Source organism: Triticum urartu, chromosome 1 (genome assembly GCF_003073215.2).
Source record: "Triticum urartu cultivar G1812 chromosome 1, Tu2.1, whole genome shotgun sequence".
Classification (NCBI taxonomy): Eukaryota; Viridiplantae; Streptophyta; class Magnoliopsida; order Poales; family Poaceae; genus Triticum; species Triticum urartu.
Window position 1 is genome coordinate 519,907,657 of NC_053022.1, and position 27,302 is coordinate 519,934,958.

Sequence of the window (27,302 nt, forward strand, 5' to 3'; positions counted from 1 at the left end):
AACTTGCATCCGTCCAGGTTCCCCCGTTCTCTCCGCTGTCCGTTGAGTCCAACCACACTCACACGTGCCCACGACATGTCCAAAGTATTATTTTATAAGTGGCCGGAAAATGTTCTCGGAATGGGTTGAAAGTTGGCGTGTGGTCTTATTTTAGTGTAGGTAGACCGCCTGTCAAATTTCATCGCGTTCGGAGTCCATTTGATGCCCCAAAGTATAACTATAGCGGCTCTGCTGCCATTCTAACGTCGGACGTTTTCGGTCTTCGGAAACCGTGCCGGGCTACATCTCTCCCCTCTTCTCTCAGACCAACCCGCTCTCCATAGTCCACATAGGCCCAACCTACCCCTCTTTGCGCCGTGCATTGACCCCTCACGCGCGTCCGACAACTGTCCCGCACCCGACCTGGACAGTTGTCACCGTTGGATCCGGATCATCCCCAAACGTCTACAAAACATCTCCGTTTTGTTTATTGGGCTACCTAACCTATTCATATCGGACCGTCCGATTTTTATCGGAGGGACCAAATAGTCCAACATCTAATCCTCTACCTATATAACCAGACAAAACCCTAAACTTTAGGAGCCTTGTCCCATCCAACAAAATCCGTCACCCCCCGCCGCCAGTCCTCTCCTTTCTCGGGATCCCTCCAGATCCACCAATCTGCCCAACCACACCGCGATCCACCCAACCGGCGCCTTCCACTGATCTTCTCCGCAGTCCAGCCGCGCATCGACGAGCGCTTTGAGCTTCAACTCGCGTGCCACCTCCTCGTCCTCCAGCAGCTCCTCCCTGTGCACCTCCTCTGGTTCCCGAGGCCGGGCCGCCCCGTGCCCGCAACCCTCGCGCGAGACAGCGAGCTCTTCTGCCTGAGCCGGCGACCAACCCGCAAACCGCGCCCTCCAGCGACCCCGCCGTCGGCAACAACGTCTAAGGCTGGCCTCGTCCCACTCCTCCCCTCCCCTGTCTCTCTCCCTTCCCTAACGCTCTCTCTCACATCTCTCTCTCCCTGTACTTGCCGCAGCAAGGAACCGCCGCCGCCAAGTTCTTGCCGGGAGCGACACCGCTCGGATCTGGCCGTCTCCGCGTCGTCCGCGTCCCTGCCTCGCCAAGTACATCTCCAGCCACCATGGAGCCGCTCCACGCCCGCACCTCGCCATCTTGCTGCTGTCCGCACCATCGGAGGTCCGCCGAACCCGCAACCAGGTCCCTGCTGAGCCTCCTCACGACCAAGAACGTAACCCCGGTGACCTCCCGTGCTCGGATCTAGCCGCCCCGCTGCCTCCGCTCGCGGTTCCGGCGAGCCCCAGTCGTATCACGCCACCTCCGCTCCTCCCTACCGTCGCCTGGCATTGCCAAGTTTCCCTGCCTCGCCTGCAAGCCCCTGGCACTGCGTCCTCTGCTTCCATCGAGAGAGAGGACGACCACGTTGACCCTTCCCCGATCGAACCAAGCAGGCTGGCCTACCGCGCCCTGCCGGCCACTCCCTCTCCATAGATCTGGGCCAAGCCCGCTGGGTGAGCAGCCCCAGCGCCTGCTCCTGTTGGACCTCTGCATAGTTTTGGCCAATGCGTGTTTTTTTCCTATTGTGTTTTTTTCCTTTTATCCCTGAATTTGCAGTTTTACAGGATAGCCACTAAACTTCATGCATTTTATTACTCACAAACGGTGCATCATATTAAAACAAACTTAATATGAAAAATGCTTAGAATTTTGTCTAGTTTCATAATCGACTACTTTCATGCATGTTTGAAATGTTTAAACTGCTGATTGTTTAAATTTGTTCAAATGCCATGTCCAAAATGCTTTATTTCATTACTAAATAACCGTAGCTCCAAACCTAACAAACTTTATATATAAATGGGGTAGAAAAATGCCTAGTTTAACATGGTGCAATCTTCTTGCATGTTTAATAACTCTAAAATTGTGTATAGGGCATAACAGTACCAACTTTGAAATTGTTGTTCGTTGTTCCGGCCTCATTTAAACTTGCCTAGATAGGTAGTTTTCTTATGCTTCATCATCTGGCCATGTTCAATAACATTTAATATTGTTGGGTACATAAACAAGAGCGAACTAAATAATTGTTGTGGTGTCCGTCAATATGCAACTCGTTGCACATTGAGCTCCACTTAACTTGTAGTTTTGCTTGTGCACTTTGCCACGCCATGTTTCATTAAACTGGACATGCATCATCCTTGTTTGCGCATCATGACATGTTTATGTGATGGTTGTTTACTATGTTGTTTGCTTCTTTCCGGGTTGCTTCTCGCGTTAGCTTCGATTTCGTTCCGGAGTTGTGAGGATTCATTCGAGTTCGCCCACTTGTCTTCTTCATGGACTCGTTCTTCTTCCTTGCGGGATCTCAGGCAACATGACCATAGCCTCGAAAGCACTTCTATATTTGCTTGCTAGTTGCTCGCTCTTTTGCTATGCAGCGATACCTACCACTTGCTATATCATGCCTCCCATATTGCCATGTCAAGCCTCTAACCCACCTTTCCTAGCAAACCGTTGTTTGTCTATGTTATCGCTTTGCTCAGCCCCTCTTATAGCGTTGCTTGTTGCAGGTGAAGATGGAGTTGGTTCCATGTTGGAACATGGATATTGTTGGGATATCATTATTATATCTTGTTTACTTTAATGCATCTATATACTTGGTAAAGGGTGGAAGGCTCGTCCTTATGCCTGGTGTTTTGTTCCACTCTTGCTGCCCTAGTTTCCGTCATACCGGTGTTATGTTCCTTGATTTTGCGTTCCTTACGCAGTTGGATTATAATGGGAACCCCTTGACAGTTTGCTTTGAATAAAACTCCTCCAGCAAGGCCCAACCTTGGTTTTACCATTTATCACCTAAGCCTTTTTCCCTTGGGTTCTGCAGACTCAAGGGTAATCTTTATTTTAACCCCCCTCGGGCCAGTGCTCCTCTGAGTGTTGGTCCAACCTGTCAGCCGCCGGTGGCCACTAGGGGCTACCACTACAAGAAACCTGTTAATCCATGACGGATTTCCGGTGACATTTTCATAAACTGTCATGGATGGGCAGGTACAGCCCCGTAAGCCCGCCGAAGCCCGCTAAAGCCCGGCTAACCATTCCTGGTATAAAAACCTAACCCTAACAACCTCCACACTCCGTCCACAGCCTCCTCCCATTCCCCATCGCCTCACATCGCCGCCACCCTCCCCTCTTTGCCTGCCTCCTCCAATAGCTAGCCGCCGGCCCTCCACCTCTCCTGCTCTCACCTCGCAGCACCATGGAGCTTCCAGATCCAACGGATCCCCCACCAATCCGTCCCTCTTCAACCCATGGCTAAGGTTTCGACCACCCTCAGATTCGTCCCTCCCGCATGTTCATCTTTTCCAGGATCCGTGGCAACCTTGCCTCATCTACTCCCCTCCCTCTTAGATCAACCAGGCTATGCTCCTCCCGTGGGATCCATGGCGCGGGTTACCACGCAGCAGCTGATCTGTGACGAGCAAGGCAGGGAAGAAGTGTTCCTTCTCATGGTCTACCGCGCAGCTCGCCTTCCACGACGTCCTTGGAGATGTATGCTACTTCTTCAGCACCTACAAAAATTCACGGGGCCGTGAAGATCAGAAGCTGCAGCCGTACCACCACGGCGGTGGTAAGAGAAGGACGACCCATCCCCATCCTTTCTAGCTAGCTTTTTTAATTTGGATTTGTCGAATCCGATCCAATCCTGACACGTAGTTTGGTTGTAACATAGGAGAGGGATACCTACAGTTTAGTTTCAGTGTGGACATCATTTGACACACATTATTGGGGGATTTGGTATACTTCAATTTGTATGTGCATTCCTAAAATTGAAAATGAAATTGGTTGGGTGTAAAATTCCTATGAACCAATCTGCAATATATTTTATTCAACTTGTACTGCATCAACAACTTAAATTTGTCTGTTGTATTTACCAAATCTGTAGATGCTTGATAGATATCAATGGCACCCTGCTGTTAGTTTGCTTGCTCCGGGTCTTGGGGGTTGGGGAGTGTTTGGCCCTCACTCTGCCCAGCTGCAAGAAGCTGGCTGGGGAGCACTGCTATTTAGTAGTACATTATTGCCACCCATCTTTTTCACTAGATCAAACTTGATCCATGCTCCTATAGGTTTTAGGTGATCATGTACGTCAAGTTATATCACAGCTGGGTGCTTAGTTTCTTACTCTTCCTGATCCATGCTCCTATAGAGTTGTTTCTGGCATGCACGAGGGGGAGGGCAAAATGGCTTGGTTTGTTGATGCTTTTATTGCTTTATTAGGTACTAATACAATTCTTCCACAAGTGAAAGAAATTTCTGAATACAATTCTTCAACAAGTGTTTTGACATTCAGTTAATTTGATAGGTGGCTATGGAACCTTGGAGGAGTTGCTTAAGTTATCATGTGGGCACAACTAGGAATAAACAAGAAGCTGGTAAAAACTAACTTCCATTTGTTGTTGATGCTTATCATACAAAAATCATACAACCCCAATCATCTTGGGATGATGTGTTTGTCTGCAATATAGTGACTGGGTCATCAGCATGCATGCATCTCACTAGGCCTGTACGTGTCAGACCAATAGTGAACATATTAAAGTTTGTTGCCAGAGCAAGCGTGCTACTACTAGTCCACTACCTAGGAGTGATTTGTGCATGCAAGTGTTGTGCTTACTTGTACAGTGCTACTCCGTAAAAGCATGGTGGTCCTGTGCCGCAAGCTTGTGCTACTACAGAATGAACATTAGTGCATGCAAGTGTTTGGGCTAGCTTAGAGTGCTACAATTTGGGTAAATACCTTACTGTTTGTGCTACAGAACTTGTGCTGGTGTCCTACTACTACAGAACTAGTGAATGTGTGTTGGTGGTGTTAGTTTTTAGTTAAGAAAATTTATCACCTACTCAATTTGTCATGTATATGCGCTTTTTTATGTGAAGTCACTATGCCCTTTTATATTTGTGTCAGGTATTGTTTATCTTGTATTTGATGAAATTGTACCAAAATAATATGGTATATATCAAAACCTTGTCGAGGGAACATCAAGGCTTCATTACTGCCTTGATGCCTCATTCAATTATTACTTGACTTCTTAACATAGTTGTATGATTAATCCTTCTGTTTTCCCTTCTTTGGGTTTGAAAGCAACAGTTTCATTGATGCTGAGTGTTTTTCGCTTATTACAGCATATATGATGGATTTTTTTACTATTGTATTTCCAGAAATGCGTGTACACAGAATTGCAATCTGAAGGAGCGATGGAAGTGAAGATTGAGCGCTTTTCTTTAACATTAATAATAGATGGTATATTATTTTTGCTTCTGATTTACGAGTGTTCGATCTGTTACATAGTGCATTTGTTTAGTCCCGAAATTTCAGTGTTATTACTAGCATATTCTCTATTTCTTGGTATTATTCACACCATGTCATTAGTCAAAGCCTGCTGGAAAGAATGATTAATCAATGATGTGCTAAGTTAAACTAAAATATGATGTGCTAAAGAAAAAAATGACATCTAGGTATACTCCCTTGAATTATTTACTTAATACATTTTCGACTGAGGGCTCTTTACATCCATCAAGAAAATCATGTTAATATTTGTTGCATATCATTAACTAATGGTTACACTGTTAACATGATATTAATTTTGTTGGTTCATTATCTTGTACCCTTTTTTTTATAAAACTTCCCCTTATATTCATTTTATTGTAAAGGGTATAATCAGGAAATGGCATGTATAAAATTTAAAGATTTGCTCTCTCTCAATTCCTTGTCCCATCTCATTCTGAAGTGTGGGTAGAGATAATTATCTACCTTGTATGCCATGAAGGCTATGCTTTATTGTAATTGGAGAATGCATGCTTTTTTTCTTCCAACATATATTACTGTTCTTCACAATTCCCAGGTGTGGTTATTTTTAGATTGCTTGGAAAATCAACTAATATTATTACTCTCTATTCATTTGGGAGTTAGTTGTTATAACTTACTATAATTTTTTATGTGTTGAATTCTTTGTAGCTTTGGCAGTTGGTCCGTGTCACTGGAGATTGAAGTTTTTTAGCACGAATTACTTGGGCCTGAATAGCTGCCTGGAAGTGGTGGTGTAGTGTTGGAGATTAAAATCAGCTAGTAGTGCATTTTAGTCATGTTTACTTGATTTTTTTTAAATGCTTATGGTGCGTTCTAGTTATGCTTGTGATATTTCGATATTAAGCTTTGTTTTTTGAAATCAGACTAGTTTGTTGGAAATCTGTAATTGTGTTGTGAACAAGTGCTATTATTTGAATGAATATAATTTTGTTGCCTTTGTAAATTATATGCTGCATGCATCGAAAAAACAGGCTGGACCGAAAATGGTCTAATCTATTGAACTAAAAAATAGGCAGGACAAAGATAGACATGTAATCGATTGGACTCGAACAAAATTATTGGGCAAAAGTGCAGAACCCCAAATTGGGGTGGTCATTACATGGGCCATGTTACCTCCACGTCGGATCCACGTAGATGCCATGTTAGGGCCACGTTGCTTCCACGTCATGTAAATCGGTGACGGTTTGTTTCGTCACATCCTAGTTTGGGCTCGGCGGGCCTCGAGCAGATCCATGATGGCCAAGAATCGTCATGGAAGGTGTGATGGCAAATTATGACGCGATATACATGACGGATTTCATATCCGTCAAGGATGGGTATGCATGACAATTTTTGACTAATTTGTGACGGACAAGGACCGTCATGTATTAACAAGTTTCTTGTAGTGTACTCTGGGTTGGCCTACCGGAAGTTTGGATAATCCGGTGTGCCCTGAGAATGAGATATGTGCAGCTCCTATCAGGATTTGTCGGCACATTTGGGCGGCTTTGCTGGTCTTGTTTTACCATTGTCGAAATGTCTTGTAACCGGGATTCCGAGTCTGATCGGGTCATCCTGGGAGAAGGAATATCCTTCTTTGACCATGAGAGCTTGTGATGGGCTAACTTGGGACACCTGAGGGAGTCCTGGATTAGGGGGTCTCCGGACAGCTGGACTATATCTTTCGGCCGGACTGTTGGACTATGAAGATACAAGATTAAAGACTTCATCTCGTGTCCAGATGGGACTCTACTTGGCGTGGAAGGCAAGCTAGGCAATACGGATATGTATATATCCTCCTTTGTAACCGACCTTGTGTAACCGTAGCCCCTCCGATGTCTATATAAACCGGAGGGTTTTAGTCTGTAGGACAACATACAATCATACCATTGGCTAGCTTCTAGGGTTTAGCCTCTCCGATCTCGTGGTAGATCTACTCTTGTACTACACATATCATCAATATTAATCAAGCAGGACATAGGGTTTTACCTCCATCAAGAGGGCCCGAACCTGGGTAAAACATTGTGTCCCCTGCCTCCAGTTACCATCCGCCTTAGACGCACAGTTCGGGACCCCCTACCCGAGATCCGCCGGTTTTGACACCGACATTGGTGCTTTCATTGAGAGTTCCTCTCTGTTGTCGCCAGAAGGAAGGATGTCTCGTCTTGTCTTTAAAGACGGTACTACTGTTGGGGGAGCTTTGTCTATCGGCCAAACTCTCCGGCTAGGCGGGTTCACCATGACCGCCTGTTCGGCCGCCGCGCCGACGATGAATTATCGGGTCATCGAAAACAGCCTCCACGTCAAATCGGCACTCGTCGAACAGATGGATCCAATGGATCTCTCCTCCTTAAACGAGCTCCTGGATCGCATCGTCGCCTTGGGAGTCGCTACGGACTATGATTAGATTGGGCTTAAACCCGATCAAAGGAAGATTAACTCTCCACTGGTCACCCATCATATTGCAGTGGTGGAGGAACAATGTGGTGACCTTTCCTCTATCATGAGGACCAACTATGTCCAGATTTCCAAGCTCTCCGAGCCGGACGCCCATTCGCGGGAGGGCAACATCCAATCCCTGAACTTAGAGTCAGACAACGGACCAGGATTAGCGGGTAACATCCCGGAACCGGAACTTCCAAAATTGGAAACTCCTTGGCCCCTGGATCCCAGATCGGGTAGGGTTTGGATTTAACTCCACCCACCCACCCAAACACAAGCGACCTTTCCCATATCAGGCAAGAGCCCCAGGAAATAGTACATCATTACTGGGCCAGATTCCTCCTTGCGATGAACAAGGTTAAGGACTGTCGTGAGGAAGACGCAATCTTATTTTTCTGCAATAATTGCACAGACAAGGGAATCCTTAACGCCATAAATCGCTGTGAGATAACATGCTTCGCTGACTTGGCGTCCGTAGTATGAAAGTACTGTGCGATGGGAAGTGCCTGGAAAACCGAAAGAAACTTTTGGGATAATCCGGCCCTGAACACAAACCCAGTCCGAAATAAAAGGGTGCATTATCACAATACACCCGGGTTAACTAACAAAAAGAAAAAACCCTCTACAGGGAAAGGAACCGTATTGGAGGGATGGCTCAACGGACCCTGCAAAATTCATAGCACGGCGGATATAATACCAACGCACAGCCTTAGAGCATGTTGGATACTCCGGCAGGTGGCCAAAAGTGGTGAGGATCTTCTTATCCCACATACCACAGAGCACCATCCAGTGGATAACAATACGGTATTAGCAGTGTTCGAGACCTTTGCGTCAAATAATAGGCGCAAGCGAACACTCCGCAGCATGGCCGAAATCTGCCATGTAGCAGCAGCAAATCCATGGAGTGACGCGGCTATTACCTTCAATGCCAGTGATGAACCCAAATTCCGAACAGCCCGAGCACCAGCCGCACTGGTCCTCAGTCCAATTGTGGAAGGCTTTTGACTCACCAAAGTACTCATGGACGGCGGCAGCAGACTAAACCTCATCTATAAGGAAACCCTTCAAAAGATGGAAATAGACTAGAACTGCATCGAGCAAAGTAGCACAACCTTTAGAGGAATTATCCCCAGTCGGGAAGCACGATGTGCTGGGAAAATCACACTAGATGTGGTATTCGGCACGCCGGACAATTACCTGTCCGAAGAAATTACATTCCAAGTGGCCCCGTTGAGCAGTGGCTATCACGCTCTTTTAGGACGGGAGGCGTTCACAATCTTCCAAGCCGTACCCCATTATGGGTACATGAAGCTTAAATTGCCCGGGCCCAACGGAATAATCACTCTCGCCAGTGATCCGGACACAGCACTCCGCGCCGAAAACAAAACAACGTCATTGGCCCTCGAGGCATTATCTGAAGCCCTCTCGGCCGAGGAGTTAACCACGCCACGCTCCACAGTGGACAAGGACGATGTGATTTCCGACAAGAGATCCAAGTCCACCTCTTTTAAACCAGCAGCTGAAATAGTCAAATTCCAAGTCCACCCAACGGACCCTACCAAAACAGCCTCCATCGGGGCACAGTTAAACCCCGCTGTGGACGACGTACTATGAGAGTTCCTGCGCGAGAATTGGGACATATTCGCCTGGCATCCCTCAGACATGCCAGGAATCCCACGCAGGCTGGCCTAGCATAGCCTCAATATCCTAAAGGGATTCAAGCCGGTCAAGCAATCTCTTTAGCGTTTCTCCGAACCTAAGAGACATGCCATGGGAGAAGAACTAGCCAAGTTATTGGAGGCCGGATTCATCAGAGAAATAAAACATCCGGACTGGCTAGCAAACCTGGTGATGGTACCAAAGAAGGACAAATCCTGGCGCTTTTGCGTCGATTTCAGAGACCTCAATAAAGCTTGCCCAAAGGATCCCTTCCGCCTCCCACGCATCGATCAAATCATTGACGCTACCGCAGGACACTAGTCATTATGTTTCCTCGACACTTACTCCGGTTACCACCAAATAAAGATGGCGGAGTCTGACCAAGCCGCAACGGCATTCATCAGACCATACAGCTCCTTCTGTTTCAACACAATGCCTTTTGGGATCAAAAACGCCGGCGCAACATATCAGCGCATGATTCAGACATGTCTGGAGAAACAAATTGGCAAAACAGTAGAGGCATATGTAGACGATCTGGTCGTTAAAACCAAACACGTCGACACTTTGATAGACGACTTGAGGCTCACATTCGACAACCTCCGAACATATGACATCAAGCTCAACCCGGAAAAATGTGTTTTCGGTGTACCAGCCGGAAAGCTCCTGGGATTCATTGTCTCCAGTAGAGGTATTGAAGCTAATCCGACCAAAATCCGAGCTTTGTCACAGTTGGCTACCCCAACAGACCTCAAACAAATCCAAAAGTGAACTGGATGCGTGGCGGCTCTAAGCCGCTTTATCTCCCGCTTAGGAGAAAAGGCTTTACCTCTTTATCGCCTCCTTCGGTGTACCGAACAATTCGAGTGGACGGACACGGCCATAGCCGGATTGGAAGAAATAAAGGCCATTCTGGCAACCAACCCGATCCTGGCCGCGCCAAACATTGGTGAACCAATGCTGTTGCACATTGCGGCAACTCATCAAGTTGTAAGCGTGGTGCTCGTTGTCGAATGGGAAGCGGACGGACACAAATTCCCTCTTCAAAAGCCGGTATACTATGTATCCATTGTCCTCACTCCATGCAAATCAAGGTACCCACATTACGAAAAGATAGCATATGCGGTATTCATGGCATCGCGGAAACTACGACACTACTTTCAAGAGTGTTCGATTATAGTAGCCTCGGAAGTGCCACTTAGTGATATTATCAACAACCGCGACGCTACGGACCGGATTGCCAAATGGGCCATTGAGCTCCTCCCATTCGACATAACATACAAACCTCGCCGAGCCATTAAATCGCAAGTACTGGCCGACTTTGTCGCCGAATGGACGGAGGCCGAACTCCCTAAAGAGTACGACGCATACTCCAATTGGATCATGCACTTCGACGGTTCTAAAATGCTGGCCGGTCTAGGGGCTGGCGTCGTCCTGACATCCCCAACCGGAGATACCGTTCGGTACATACTGCAAATATTGTATACAGACTCCAACAATGCAGCCGAATACGAAGCTTTATTGCATGGTCTTCGGATGGCAGTCTCCATGGGCATTCAACGCCTTGAGGTGCGTGGGGATTCAAACCTCGCAATATCCCAAATAAACGGAGATTTTGACGCAAGGATCCGAAAATGGCGGCCTATCGAAACGCCGTCCTAAAAATGTCAGCTCGGTTCGAGGGACTCGAATTTCACCATCTGGCTCGGGAAAACAATCAGGCGGCGGATATCCTCGCCCGCATCGGCGCAAAACGCGACGCGGTCCCCCCAACATATTTTTGGAAAGGCTTTTCAAGCCATCCATAGTATGGGAAGGGGACACAGGTAACAGCAGTCCGGACCCGGCCAAAATACCCGATAGTGAACTCTCTCACACAACCGGAGGATCCACCACCGAAATAACACCCTCAGCCCATGGAATAATGGCCATTATTGCCCCGTGGACAGAACCATTCCTGGCCTACCTGACTAGACAGGAACTTCCGGAGGACCAAAATGAGGCACGCTGCATAGTGCGGCGATCCAAGGCCTACAGGGTCCATGAGGGAGAATTGTACAAAAAAAGCGCTACCGGAGTCCTTCAAAGGTGCATCTCCGAAGAGGATGGGCGGAATCTTTTGGCAGAAATTCATGCCGGACTCGGCGGTCATCACGCCGCAGCCCGGGCTCTTGTAAGCAAGGCCTTCCGTACAGGATTCTATTGGGCAACGGCCCGGGCAGATGCACAGGACTTGGTCCAACGTTGCGCCGGTTGCCAGCTCTTTGTAAATCAAAGCCACATGCCACCCACCGCCCTCCAAACAATCCCCATTACATGGCCCTTTACGGTCTGGGGGCTTGACATGGTTGGACCCCTTAAAGGGGGAACCCACAAGAAAAAATACTTATTGGTCATGGTGGATAAATTCACCAAATGGATAGAGGCCAAACCAGTTAAAACACCTGAATCCGTACTGGTGATAGATTTCATATCCGGGGTTGTACACCGTTATGGCGTCCCCCACAGCATCATCACTGATAATGGCACGAACTTCACGGCCGACGAGGTAAAACTCTGGTGCAGCAAAATGGGCATCAAGCTCGATTATGCCTCAGTCTATCACCCATAAACCAACGGTCAAGTCGAGCGAGCAAATGGTCTGATAATGAGCGGCATTAAACCTAGATTAGTGTGTTCCTTAACGGAGTCTAACACACACTGGGTAGAGGAGGTCGACTCCGTACTCTGGGGGCTGCGGACCACGCCGAATCGTAGTACCGGATATACACCCTTCTTTATGGTGTACGACGCAGAGGCAGTCTTACCCTGTGACATAATTCTTGACTCACCTAGAGTGCGCATGTATGAAGAAAGAGAAGCCGAGCTCGATTGGCAGGACAGTCTGGACACCTTGGAGGAGGAGCGCGACGTAGCCAAAGCCTATTCCGCATTTTATCAGCAAACAAGCTCGCAGATACCAAAGCAGAGAAGTATGGGCCAAAACTTATAACATTGGCGAACTAGTTCTACGCCTGCCGGATAAGAAAAAGAACAAGCTCGAGCCCAAATGGGAAGGTCCCTTCATTATTGACCAAGTTCTAACCGGTGGAGCGTACCGACTGCGGGATGAATCGACTAGTCGACTCGAGCCGAACCCATGGAACGCGGCCAGGCTCCGAAGATTCTACACCTAGCAACGGACTCTATGTTAGTCCCCTCCCTTTGTCCATTTTTTCACAAATACATTATCTGTCTTGTTTTCCTTTCTTTATTTATTTTCTTATTTCTCTAGGCCTTCAAGGATCACCTTGTGACTTGTTTGCACATTACAGATGCGCTAGCCGCACTCTTCATACCTGGGGGCTTCTTTCACAGAAGCTTAAATTATTCATCCGGGCTTCATGCACAACACATGTGTTATACTTCTGCATGTACCTTTTTTCACCATTATATGCATCGATATGACTTAAGTTTTGGCCAAGCTGGGTTGTGTGGCTCTTGTATTTATGCCCTACGTTCCCGTTAATTCGGCTAGGGCATAAGGGGAGCACCTCTGCGATTGTTACTGCCGGGTCAGCCGGATGTGTACCTCAGACTGGGTGAAGCCGAAAGCTAGCGTTCTTAAGGGATTACTCGGTCGGTGAACAAAAGATGACTTTTATTTTTCATATCTACCCCCAGATGTTTTTCCTGCGTTTCCTATCACAGTCCGGACATGCACTTTAGGGCATGCCTGCCCAGGGAAAGGAACCCTTAACGGAACTATTCTCCCTAGAAGATGTTTCTTACTACCCATGTAATATAACATAACTAGTTGGGCACTTGTCTGATAAAGCACTAATGACCCCTACGCCTAGTCTCCACGCATACCCCGGTTCTTATATAACTGAGCAGGTATTCGGATACACACCGGACTATTGGGCCCGGAGGCTGAAGCGAAAAGGTCCGCAACGACAAACGATCTACAATCCGGCTAGAGTGCATTATACATGTCACTTCAATTACATAGTCATGACTGACTAAATTCTTCTTCTATACCATCCAACAGGCGGTCTAGCTTACAATCCTGTTGGGAATACTTTGCGGCTAATTCTACTTGCCCATAAACTAAGCTAACGGGAATCTCTTTTCCGTCAGGCCCCACAGGTCCGACCTCGGCCATGTGATTCGGGTCTGCTTTGGTATACCACATCTTCACCATGGCCCAGGCCTCTCTGGCACCCTGTCGGCAGGCTGTTATCTTCCATAATCGGAAGCACCGCCGTGCTCCTTTGAGCTTCTCCGCAAGCTCCGCAACACCCTCTGGCAGGGAGACGGACGGCCACAAGGCCTGGGCAACACCCTGCATCACCTGCCGAACTTGTTCATGCAGATGTGACAGCTCGGACAGAAGATCACCCACAGACCCGGGCATCTCCTCCGCAGGACGACCCGTCAGCATACCTACAAACATAACACTGTTAGTCGGCTTCTTCGCCGAATACCTTTAAAGGATTCGTTCTAGCACTTACTCAAAATGTCGCATCGAAGCCTCTTATTCTCCTTCTCAGAGTCTGCAAGCTGGCCCCGAACGTCTTTTAGTTCCACGTTCAGCCTTATATTGGCGTCTTGGAGATTGTTTTTCTCCCGCCTAACCTCAGTCAGCACGCGTTTGCCAGCTTCTAGCTGCCGCATAACATGCCAGTCCCCCGGATTTTCTACGGATTCATATGCAAAATCTATTGTTAGATCTGCAGCCACACCGCGCACTATATGGTAACCATCATTCTTCAAAATGTTACTAGCGGGAGGCTTTTTCGGTTCCTGCAATGCGGCAATGGCGGCCCGCAGTTGGGTCTTGCATTCCTCCAGCTCCTGGGACAGCCTAGTATTCTTCTCTGTAAGAACCTGCACAATAAAGATGATCCCTAAATCAGTTCTGCTAACTGTTTCAAGTTTCAGGGGCTACTGATACATACAAATCATCAGATTCACTCACCCGTACATCCTTTACATACTGATCCATGGATCTGACTAGACCATCTTGAGCGGCACGGAGGTACGCCTCTCCAGAATTAAAGGCATCAAACGCCTCTGGTGAGAAACAAGCGTCACGGAGTTCGGCCCGGCGGCGCCTATGATTCATGGCGCTTTCCACTTCTGAGTTTGTAGCAGATAACCTATCTGCATCCTCTGTAGGGGGATTATCCGGCGCCTGCCCCATATCGGCTTCTGCCTCCGTGTCCGGTTCTGGTGCCCGACTGGTGGAAGCGTGATCGGCGACATCACCGGACATATCCCGGCGAGCATTTTTTCTATTAAAGAAACACGGGCGTCATTATATTTTGAGAAAGACGACAACCATGGAGCGGGGTTTGTTGTACCTTTGCGCTGGTGTCTCCGTCCTAACCGCCTTCCTTTTTGGCCTACCTGGCCTCGGCGCCTCCTGTTGGCGCGTTCCTACAGGGCGTCCCGAATGCCTTCCCTGTAAAAAGGCCATGTGAATATGGTGGGTGAAGTGTCTTAAAGGGGATCCTACTTTTTTGCGCTGGGACTTTTCGATTTTTCTTACATGCGATGCAGGGAGCAGTCCGGGATAGTCGATCGTAATGGCCACCATGGCATCGTCGTAGCTTATCTGATAGAACTGCCGGTTTATCAGCTCCACGGAGATAACCGGATCTTCTTCGAGTCCGGAGTCGAGGGCCCGGTCAGGGTCCTCCAGTTGTGGAGAAGGGCTGTAGATGTCCTTTATGGCCTTTCGCAGTTCCTGCCGTAAATTGGCAAGGTCAATACTTACAACGTAAAAGTGGGAAGATGGAAGTAAGGGGATATAGCTTACCCAGATTGGAGGATTGTACATGGAGAATCCGTCCCGTGGCTTGATGCGGGTGAAATCCTCCTCCTCTCCCTTGAACAGTTCGGACAGCATTTTGGCTAATGCGGCAGCATCGCCCGGACCCTTATGCCCGTAACGGGTGGCGTCATCCTCCCCGTTGAAACACCATAAGGGATGCCCACGATATTGAAGTGGTTGCACTCCCCGCATTATGCAAATCGATATAACTACGGTTATTGTCAAACCTGAATGAGCCAGTGCCTTAATCCGGTTCATCAGATAGAGGACTTCTCTGTCGTCTTCCACCTTGGGGCTCCACGGGCGCCAACTCCAGCGCTTCTTCAGAGGAGCATTGTCGAACTCAGGAAGACCCCGCCGAACAGGGTCCGGAAGGGGAACATCCTCCATATAAAACCATTCTGAAGGCCAGTCTTCGGACGGCTTCTTCGAGGTACCGGACAGATATCCGGTATCGGTGATGCGCCATACTTCGCCTCTGCCCACTTGATAATGTGATTCCCTCTGTGTGCGAGGGACAAGGCAAAATAGCCTTTTCCATAGCTCGAAGTGAGCCTCACAGCCCAGGAACAACTCACAGAGAGCAACATAGCTGGCGATGTGTAGGATGGGGGCAGGGGTGAGATTGTGTAGTTGGAGGCTGTAGAACTCCAGGAGCCCGCGGAGGAACGGATGAATTGGAAATCCGAGTCCCCCTAGTATGTAAGGAACAAGGCAAACCCGTTCCCCCATGGAAGGACAGGGAAAGTTCTTCGCTTGCTCCCCGCCATTATAGATGGCGAGCCCGTCTCGAACGGGCACCATGTATGCCGGAGGAAGAAATCCTTTGGCCTGCAGTTCGACTAATCGACTATGTGGAACTGAACACCTCTCCCAATCACCAAGCTTAGGGCTACGGGGGCGGGAGGAGGAGCTGCGAAGGTTGGCCATGCTGAAATGGATCTTTCCGAAACGCGCTCTGATGGATTCTCACTAAGGGGAGGATGGTGTGGATCAGATCTAAGAATCCCAATCCCTTTAATAAACAATTTATTTATCTGGATAGGGGGGCGAATGTAAAAATGCCCTGGCTCCTCGTATTCATTCGAGAAATTGCCCTTATTGGGCGCAGAAACCAAGAGGATCAACATTTATGGGGCCGGATACTATTTACAAACACTTGGAAATTGGAGAAGAACCCGCCTTGCAATGTCGAATACAATACTGCGCGCCGGACTCGTCATCATTAAAGCCTGGTTCGGGGGCTACCAAGGGACTCTTGGATTAGGGGGTCTGCGGACAGCCGGACTATATCTTTCGGCCAGACTGTTGGACTATGAAGATACAAGATTAAAAACTTCATCTCGTGTCTGGATAGCACTCTACTTGGCGTGGAAGGCAAGCTAGGCAATACGGATATGTATATATCCTCCTTTGTAACCGACCTTGTGTAACCCTAGCCCCTTCGGTGTCTATATAAACCGGAGGGTTTTAGTCCGTAGGACAACATACAATCATACCATAGGCTATCTTCTAGGGTTTAGCCTCTCCGATCTCGTGGTAGATCTACTCTTGTACTACCCATATCATCAATATTAATCAAGCAGGACGTAGAGTTTTACCTCCATCAAGAGGGCCCGAACCTAGGTAAAACATTGTGTCCCCTGCCTCCTGTTACCATCCGCCTTAGACGCACATTTCGGGACCCCCTACCTGAGATCCTGCAGGGTTTTGAACTTTCGAAAGCCGTGCCCGCGCTTATGGGCAAATGGGAATTTGTTAATGTCCGGTTGTAGAGAACTTGACACTTAACTTAATTAAAATGAATCAACCGCGTGTGTAGCCGTGATGGTCTCTTTTCGGCGGAGTCCGGGAAGTGAACACGGTTCTTGTGTTATGTTTGACGTAAGTAGTTTTAGGATCACTTCTTGATCATTACAGCTTCTCGATCATGCTTTGCTTCTCTTCTCGCTCTCATTTGCGTAAGTTAGCCTCCATATATGCTAGTGCTTGCTGCAACTCCACCTCACTGCCCCCCTTTTCCTACCTTAAGCTTAAATAGTCTTGATCGCGAGGGTGTGAGATTGCTGAGTCCTCGTGACTCATAGATTACCTCCAAAACCAGATGCAGGTGCTGATGATGCCAGTGCAGGTGACGCAACTGAGCTCAAGTGGGAGATCGGTGAAGATCGTGTTCGTTGTGTTGTTACGTTTCCAGTTGATCAGTAGTGGAGCCCAGTCGGGACGATCGGGGATCTTTTGCATTAGGGGTTGTATTTCTTTATTTGGTTCCGTAGTCGGACCTTGATTGTATTTTGGATGATGTAATGCTATATTCATGTATTGTGTGAAGTGGCGATTGTAAGCCAACTCTTTATCCCTTTCATATTCAGTACATGGGATGTGTAAAGCACTACTAGGAAAAGGGCTATAGATAGGATTGATACTAATGGCGCACCAGGGAAGTAGTGCGCCACTACTATATACCAATGGCGCACCTGTTGGTGATGCGCCATTAGTGTGGAAGACACTAATGGCACACCAGAAACAGGGTGCGCCACTAGTATTAATTTTTTTTCCATTTTTCCATACATACTAATGGCGCATCAGGTCGACAATGCGCCATTACTAGTTCTAACTAGTAATGGCGGACCAGGCAGAGTGCGCCATTACTGTAATTTTTTCTTATTCTTTTTTTTGCAAAACTACTAATGGCGCACCGTTTCACAGTGCGTCATTACTAGTTTAAACTAGTAATGGCGCACTGTTACACGGTGCGCCATTACTATATATATTTATATTTTTTACTTTTTTGCAAAACTTCTAATGGCGCACCACCTGCAGGTGCGCCATTAGTAACCAGGGTTACTAATGGCGCATTTCCTTGTGGTGCGCCATTAGTAAGATATACTAGTGGCGTGCTACTAATGGCGCACTGGTAATGCGCCATTAGTAGGCAAAACCAGTGCGCCATTAGTAGGCCTTTTCCTAGTAGTGAAGATTACCCCTCTTGCGACATGCCTACTATGCGGTTATGCCTCTAAGTCGTGCTCCGACACGTGGGAGATATAGCTGCATCGTGGGTGTTACATAACTCCAACTTGTAGGCCACTTCTCCCATACATTCCAAAATTCTATATGGTCCTACAAATCTTGGGGCTAACTTTCCTTTAACTCCGAATGTCAGTGTACAAAAAGAGGGGTACACTTTTTGTACCCCTATAACTGTGCACGGGCAGTCTGAGCCACGGGCACCACCACACCAAGCAAGGCGAGGGAGGTGAGCCAGGGTAAGACCGAAGCTCAAGAGAACTAGAACGACGCCAAGGCCAAGACCACGAAGAGCAAAGGGGACGAAGCGGACTCCCCCGGCAAGATCCTTGCCGGGGGGACAGTTCTAGCAGCCCCGGCAAGACCCTTGCCGTGGCGACTCGTCCCGCGCCTACGGAGCAAGTCACCCTTGAGTCCACTGCCCCCAAAGGGCAAGGATTCGGGTGAGATCCTCGTGGCGGCATGCAGATCTTCGTGAAGACATTCAAGATCAGATAAGCACTATGGAGACGACAACCCTTGGCGGGATCCCAGCCGAGGAAGACCACAAGGCCCCCGGCAAGCGCCTTGCCGGGGATGACAGCAGGCGCCTCGTTAAGACCCTTGCCGGGGCCCCAGCAAGGCCCTTACCGAGGACACCCGCAGGGCCACCATCAGGCCCACGCCGACTAAACCTCCACCACAGCATGCATGCAGTTGCCGACCCAACCAGCTAGGCAGGCACCTGCGTGGCGGCATGCAGATCTTCATGAAGACCCACCACTGCGCCACCTAAGCTGCCTGCCTACCTACGTGGCATCTCAGGCATCACTGGCCAGGGCGCGTGTCGACACAAGAAGGAGCGGCGACGGGCGAGACAGACCTCTCCCCCGTCCCCGATAAAGCAAGGACACCTAAGCAAGACGCATTAAATGTGCCTTGTCATGTAATGCGAGGGATAACCTCGCATCACTGTACCCTTTCCACCTCCTGTGTGCCACTGTGGCAACCCCTTTTTCTATAAAAGGAGGCCCGGGGCGACCAGGAGAAGGATTCAGCTTTTTGGAGCTCCTCACACCCCATAGCTAGCTCAAGAACACAGATATACAATCCACCAAAGCAGGAATAGGGTTTTACGCATCCTTACGGCCCGAACCTGGATAAATGAACCATGTGCTACCTGTTAGATCCGCTCTTCCCACGACCCCGCGCCCCACTAACCGTAGTAGGGATTCTTGTGATCCCATAGGTGTCGTTCCCACCGACATCTTTGGCGCGCCAGGTAGGGGGGCGCAGCTGTCAGAATCGGCTTTAGCAGTTAGTTCGGCGCTTCTTCATCATCATGGCGCCCAAGAAGAAGACGACGGTGGCGGTTGGCCAGTCGAAAGTCAGACAGCCCGTCCCGACGCGTGCGAGCAACGGACCGGTCGCAGAGAGGACCCGGGGCGCTGCTCGCGAACACCAACACCATCCCAGCAGCCGGAGTTTGGGAGGTGGCGATGTTTGTGCACCTGGTAACGGGCCACACGTCGCCAAATCCAAAGGCGGAGCCAAGTCCTTCGCGGGTGGAGCGGGGCCTTCCAAGGTCATCGCCGCCCCGCCCGAAGGCGATGCGAGGGCCTCCAAGACTCCCACGCTGGCATCAACAGCGCGCTCCTCCCAGGCAGCATGCGACGAATGGCGTAATCACGCCGAAGATCCCGGGCGTCGCCGCGGGAAGAGCCCTGAGCGCCACTCCCAGGACGTAGAAGACCTGCCTGCTCGCCGAGGCGCTGGTGAAAACGGCATGCGACCGCGGGGTCATGATAGAGCTCCTTCTGACATGGTCAGAAGTCGAAGCGCGTCGCGATCCGTGCAGGTTTCGCTGCCACCGACGCCAGCAGAGGCCCTGGCGTGCACGCAGTTGCTCCTCGACTTTCCTCCCACTACGGGGAAACTCGACGAATGGAGAGCCACTATCTGAAGCCTTGTTGCGGTGGCCAACAAAGACGAACCAAGTCCGGTGGGGCCCCCAAGACGACACTCCGATGGAGTCCCGCGGACCAGTGGCGGAAAAGCCGGTGGCGCCGCGACCACGGTGCATTCACCTCTTCCCCATCCGGTACCGCGGACGCCGGCTCGTCACGACGTCGCGGGCGACGCCATCTCCATAGCATCGTCTGACCCGCGGACCCACTGTGACCAGCGCCAAGTTCTTCGGGAACGAGCCCATTAAGACGCTCGAACCACTATCAAGCGCCGGCGCGGAGCACGCCACCAGTCAGACAGGCGAGCAGGGCCTGTTGTGAACCACCCGGCCCCGGAGAGCCCTGGAGGCCTACCTTACGAGATAGGCTGTCCGGCTTTTACCCGTGAGCTGCGGCAGTTCCAGTGGCCCACTCACCGCACCTTTAAACCTGACGTTGGCGAAAAGTATAGCGGCAAGACTCACCCGTCTGAGTTCCTCAGCATCTACACCATCGCGATGCAAGCCGCCGGAGCCCGCGACGATAAGGTGCTTGCGAATTACTTTCCATTGGCTCTTAAACCCAACGCCATGTCGTGGTTGATGCACTTGCCGGTAGACTCTATTTCCTCCTGGTCGAATTTGTGCCATGAGTTTGTGGGCGCCTTTACTGGGGGTCACCAAGCCCATGGCCAAGCAAGCGACCTGCATGTCATTCCCCAAAAGGGAGGCGAGAGTCTGCGCAAGTATATACGGAGGTTCAGCTGGGTACAGTACAATATCCCTGATGTTCACCCTGCCGCCATCATCAGCGCGTTCTATCAGAACGTGCGTAACCGCAAGATGCGTGAAGAACTGGCAATGAACAAGGTGAAAGATGTGGCAGAACTCTATGTTCTTGCTGACAAATGTGCCCGGGCTGAAGAGGGAAGGAAGTACCCCGGCGAAGATGCCGACATGGAAACCGACTCCTCAGATGAGGATACTGCCGCCCCGGCGAAGAAAGGCCGACGCCGCAACAGGAAGAGGAAAGGTAAAGTTGTGCTTGCCGTCGAGGGATCTGGCGACTCCGGCTCTGCCAAGAAAACCAAGGCAGATGACCCCGGCAAGGAAATTGCCGGATGGGTCGCCTGCCGGGCCTTGGTGGCTGCCGAGAAGCGAGGAAACTCCGACAAGCAATACTGCAAGATCCATCGCACCAAAGGCCATGATCTCCAGAACTGCCGATAGGTTGAGCTCCTTGCTGAGAAGCAGAGGGCTGAACATGAGAGGCCGGACAAGGAGAAAGGCCAGGATGGTGCTGAGGGGTCGGCAAGAAGCATGATGGCCAGGCAGGCCGTCGCGGCAAAGATAAACAGCGGGAGAGGCCCACCCAGGGCCGTGACAAAAAACCAGAAGACGATGATCACGAAGAGGACGATGAGTCTGGTGACCAAGGATTTCAGAAAGCTACCGAGGACATGTGCGTCGATGGCGGTGCCTCGCTGCATACCTCTCACCACCAGCTTAAACAGTGGGCGCGTGAGATTACAGTGGCGGAACCATCGTTTGATGCCCAAAGGCCGCTGAAGTGGTCCAGCACACCTATCATTTTTGACACTGAGGATCACCCTGATCGCACTACTGCAGTCGGGTGCTTGCCATTGTTGGTTTCACCAACGATACGCAACGTCAAGGTGACAAAGATGCTAGTCAATGGCGGGGCCGGTCTGAACATAATCTTGCCTGCCGTGATCGAGAAATTGCAGATTCCTGATGAAGACCTCGAAGAGACGGGCACGTTTCAGGGGGTCAACCCGGGAAGGAGTCAACCTAAGGGAAAGGTCACGTTGCCTGTGACTTTTGGGAGTGATCTGAACTACAGGATAGAAAGGATTGTGTTCGACGTTGCCAAGATCCCCTTGCCTTACAACGGGATCCTTGGCCGCCCAGCGCTGGCCAAGTTCATGGCGGTGTCACATTACGCCTACAACACCCTGAAGATGCCGGGGCCTGTGACGATCATCACTGTCCCATCAGACAAGAAGGATGCGCTAATTTGCGCTGACCAACTCTACCAACAAGCAGTTGCAGCAGCCGCCACTGCTAAGGCGTTTGCTCCTGCCGCTGGAGCCCCGGGATGGCAAAAGAAGAAGACCGGTGAGACCTCAGGCACCCACTCCGGCAAGCGCACCTCTTCGGAGTGTAGCGCTCCCGTCGAGGACGTGCCAGAGAGCTCCGCTGACAGAAACAAGAAGTCCAGGGCCACACCGCCGGGAACCAAGAAGGTTTCTGTTAAGGAGGACGGCACGGGAGGAGCTTTTACCACAAGCTCCACCCTTGACGACAAATAGGAAGACGCGCTCGTCACCTTCCTGTGGGCCAATGTTGATGTCATTAGGCACCCCAGGCTTTACACTTTATGCTTCCGGCTCGTATGTTGTGTGGAATTGTGAGCGGATAACAATTTCACACAGGAAACAGCTATGACCATGATTACGCCAAGCTATTTAGGTGAGACTATAGAATACTCAAGCTTTGGAACGACAAGAGTTCATCACAGAGGAGATCCGGAAACTAGAAGCAGCGGGTTTGGTAAGAGGAGTGCTCCATCCAACGTGGTTGGCCAATCCGGTGGTAGTGCGCAAGGCAAATGGGAAGTGGAGGCTGTGTATTGATTACACAGATATTAATAAGGCTTGTCCCAAAGACCCCTTCCCGTTGCCGCGCATCGACCAGATTGTTGACTCCATAGCTGGGTGTGATCTGTTGTCATTCCTCGATGCCTACTCCGGCTACCACCAGATCTTCATGACAAGGGAAGTTGAAGAGAAAACGGCATTCATCACCCCATGTGGTATGTATTGCTTTATACGGATGCCTTTCGGGTTGAAGAGTGCTGGTTCAACGTTTGCGAGGGCGGTCCATATTGGTTTTGAACCCCAGCTCCATAGAAATATGGAAGCTTATATGGATGATATAGTGGTTAAAACCAAGAACAGGGCAACCCTCATATCAGATTTACAAGAAACATTTGTAAACCTACGCAAGATCAATCTCAAGCTGAACCCTGAGAAGTGCATCTTCGGCGTCCCGTCTGGCAAGCTTCTCGGGTTCTTTGTGTCACAGCATGGGATAGAGGCCAATCCGGACAAGATCAAAGTTATAGAGCAGATTGAAGCGCCCAAGCGAGTCAAGGATGTGCGTCGGCTTGCTGGTTGCGTTGCCGCCATGAGCAGGTTCGATTCCAAGTCCGCCGAGCGCGCCCTTCCCTTTTTCAAGATTTTGAAAAAGGCGGGCCTGATGGAGTGGACACCAGAAGCCGAAGCAGCATTGCAAGATTTGAAGAGGTACCTCTCCTCTGCGCCGATACTAGTTGCGGCTAGGCCACAGGAACCGTTGCTACTATACCTGGCGGCAACGAACCAGGTGGTCAGCGCTGCACTAGTGTCGCAGAGAGAAATTGATGATGAGGTAATAGCAGCGACGGAGCCCGATGCCACAGATGCCGAGACGACGCAGCCGGTTGGAGTGCCGCCAAGGAAGAAGATGTTGCAGCACCCGGTCAACTTTGTAAGCTCCCTTCTGCAGGGGGCTAGATCAAGGTACTCCGGTGTGCAGAAACTGCTCTTCGGCCTTCTTATGGCCTCGAGGAAGCTGCATCACTACTTCCAGGCGCACGAAATCACTGTCGTCAGTCGCCTCCCTCTGCAATGGATATTGCACAATCCAGACGCAACGGGAAGGATCGTAGAGTGGGCACTAGAACTATCCAGCTTTGGCCTCAAGTTTGAGAGTACCTCGACGATCCAAAGCCGAGTCTTGGCGGAGTTCGTTGCAGAATGGAATGTGACGCCTGACGAAGAAGCCCAACAGACTGCTCTCCCCGGCAAGGAGGCAAGTTGCGACTGGATCATGTACTTTGATGGAGCTTTCTCCTTATAGGGCGTCAGGGATGGCGTACTACTTGTCGCGCCCACCGGACAGCACCTCAAGTACGTGATCCAGATGCATTTCCCCAGGGAGGCGTCAACAAACAACACTGCTGAATACGAGGGGCTGCTTGCTGGTCTTAGGATTGCGGCAGACCTCGGAATCAAGGAACTCATCGTTAGGGGCGACTCGCAACTTGTCGTCAAACAAGTCAACAAAGATTACCAGAGCCCGTTGATGAAGGCCTACGTCGATGAAGTGAGAAAGCTGGAAGAGCGTTTTGATGGTATACAGGCGGAGCACGTTCCCCGAGCAGAGAACGACATCGCCGATTACCTGTCAAAGCGCGCTGCCCTCAAGCTACCTGTGGAACCAGGTACCTTTGTTCTTCAGCTAACTCAACCATCCGTTGATCTATCAACAGAGCAAAACAAGAGGAGGAAATCAGGGCCCGGCTAGTACTTCCCAACCGAGCTCCCCGGAGCCGCCGGCAAGGATGTTGCTGGAGATACTGAGCCCGCCACGGGATGTCTAGCTCCGGCGGAGCATCAAGCTCTTGCGGTCGAGACAGCCGCTCCTGTAGCGGAGGAAACGCCTTTAGTCCTCGCCATCGAGCCCCAGGCTCCAGCATGGGCACAACATACCGTCCGATTCCTCCAAACAGGGGAACTTCCTGAGGAGCAGGAAGAAGCGGAAAAAGTAGCCCGTCGCTCTACTATGTACCAGTTCGTCGATGACGTCCTATACAGAAAGAGGCCGAACGGCGTGAAATTGAAGTGTATCCCTCGAGAGGAAGGACTGGGGCTGTTGGCGGAGATACATGGAGGCATATGTGGATCCCACATCGGGTCAAGGGCCCTTGCCGGCAAAGCGTTTCGGCAAGGCTTCTTCTGGCCCACCGCCCTCCAGGATGCGACGACACTAGTCACCAGGTGTGAAGCGTGTCAGTTCCATTCAAAGAAGCTTCATCAGCTAGCTCAAGCCCTTCAAACCATTCCTATCTCCTGGCCCTTCTCAGTCTGGGTGCTCGACATACTGGGCCCTTTCCCCCGCGCTGTCGGGGGCTTTGAGTACTTGTACGTCGCAATCGACAAGTTCACAAAGTGGCCAGAGGTGGAAGCAGTGAGGAAGGTCACAGCTCAGTCAGCCGTCAAATTCTTCAAGGGACTAGTGTGCCGTTTTGGTGGACCCAACAGGGTCATCACCGACAATGGTAGACAGTTCACATGTCGCACCTTCATGCAATATACCCAAGACCTCGGCAGCAAAGTCTCTTTCGCTTCTGTTGCTCACCCACGAAGCAATGGTCAAGCTGAGAGGGCAAACGCTGAAGTACTGCGAGGCTTAAGGACAAAGACCTTTGACAGGCTGCGCAAGAGTGGAAGGCGCTGGATTGATGAATTGCCGGCGATTCTTTGGTCAATCAGAACGACACCAAATCGAGCCACCAGCCAGACACCCTTTGCCCTGGTATACGGTGCAGAAGCAGTTCTCCCCACGGAACTCATATACGGGTCACCTCAAGTACTCGCTTATGACGAGCTTGAGGAAGAGCAATTGTGGCAAGATGACGCAATGCTCCTTCAGGAAGATCGTCTTCGGGCGGCTGCGAGAGCAGCACGCTACCAGCAAGCCTTGCACCGCTACCATAGCCGCAAGGTTCATGCCCGAAGCTTTGAGGAAGGCGACCTTGTTCTTCGGCGCGTTCAATCGGCCAAGAATTTCAACAAGTTGACACCGAAGTGGGAAGGCCCTTATCGGGTAATACGAGTCACCAGGCCCGACGCAGTCTGCTTGGAGACCGAAGATGCCGTTCCGGTGAGTAACTCCTGGAACATTGAGTATCTTCGCAAGTTTTACTCGTGAGGCGCGGCTTGCCGGCCCGCCCGGCAAGCCACCTTTTGTACAAGCATTGCCGATGATGCATGTAACCCTTTGTACAAAGCCAGGCGCAGACCCTGAGCATGAGTAAATGAAGCGCTGGCGCCCTAAGTTATAGCATGCATGCTAGGTCGAGTCTCGTCCTTGGTTAGGGTTGATAGTGCTTAGCAGCGACTAACCCCTAGCTTAGAGGTCTAGTGTGCGTCTCTTTGTCTTTCTTTTGTCTTGTTTGGTTCACAGGACACACAGATATCTGTGCTGAACCACTTGGGGAGAAAAAAAAGAGGAACAGACTAGCATCTAGCCCCTGGCAAGCCAGTATTGCCGGGGGCTGCAAGAGCAAAGATTCACCCACGGCGAACCAGGGTTGCCGGGGACTGCAGCTTCAGATAAGTTCTTCATCCCTTATCATGCATTCCATTATGGACTGAGGTATGTGAAACCTCGTTTTCCCCCAAGCTATCGTGCTCCCCTAACTCTAGGCCCTAGGGCTCGTTCCTGGGGCCAAGTTTGGTCGTAGTGGCGGCAACCGAAAGGATGAAACAAGGAGCCTGAACCCGCCTCGTCCCTGCTTCCGCCAAAGGCGTGAGGAAGGTCGAGCGAAGTGGGGAGACGGCAAGGCCTGCTGCCGGGCAAGGAAATGTTTATCTTAAAGATATCAAGGATTTATTCCCTGCCGTGGGTTTGACCCACAAACAAATGACCTGGCAAGCATCCCTTTTTCATTAAAAACATTCCACACAGGTACAGTCCGTAGGGAATGAAAAACATGAATGATGGGATTACAAGTTTTAAATTCAACAAAGGACCAAAGGCTTACAAACTAAAAAGAGATAAGGTGCCCGTAATCCCTTTCTTATCCTCTCCTCAGGAGGCAGGTCAAGGTGGCGAAAAGGACAAAAGGAGCGCCTAGGCGAGCTACGGGTGGCAGAAGACACCAAGAGAACATCTTGGTGGCCGTCCAAAGGCTGGATGGTGAAGGCATCGATGCCCGCGTACTCTGACTTGACGGCCTTGCCGCCCGCCCTCTTCCTCTTCCATAGCCTCTCAACGCCAGCCGCCCAAGGAGACGACCCCGAGAAGTTCAGGGAGCCGGCGACGTAGATGATGGGGTCGCCGGTGCCGCACGGAGCGGCACCCGACACCTAATCAGACCCGTCATCCTGCCGCCTACTACCCTCGTCGTCGCTGCCGCTGTCCTCCTCGTCGCTCCCGCCCGAGGAGGAGTCTTCAATATCGGAAGAGCTCTCCATGCAGCACTTTGCACGGGTCCCAAAGCACTAGAAGACCTTGACGGAGAG

At 50.4% G+C, this 27,302-nt stretch overlaps 1 long non-coding RNA gene across 1 annotated transcript; it reads left to right on the forward strand.

Moving 5' to 3' along the window:
• Positions 1 to 3,141: 3,141 nt before the first annotated feature.
• Positions 3,142 to 6,290, forward strand: LOC125537279. Its single transcript, XR_007295744.1, has 5 exons — positions 3,142 to 3,311; positions 3,403 to 3,622; positions 4,358 to 4,427; positions 5,212 to 5,293; positions 6,008 to 6,290. It is a non-coding gene; the product is annotated as an uncharacterized LOC125537279 (long non-coding RNA).
• Positions 6,291 to 27,302: the final 21,012 nt, after the last annotated feature.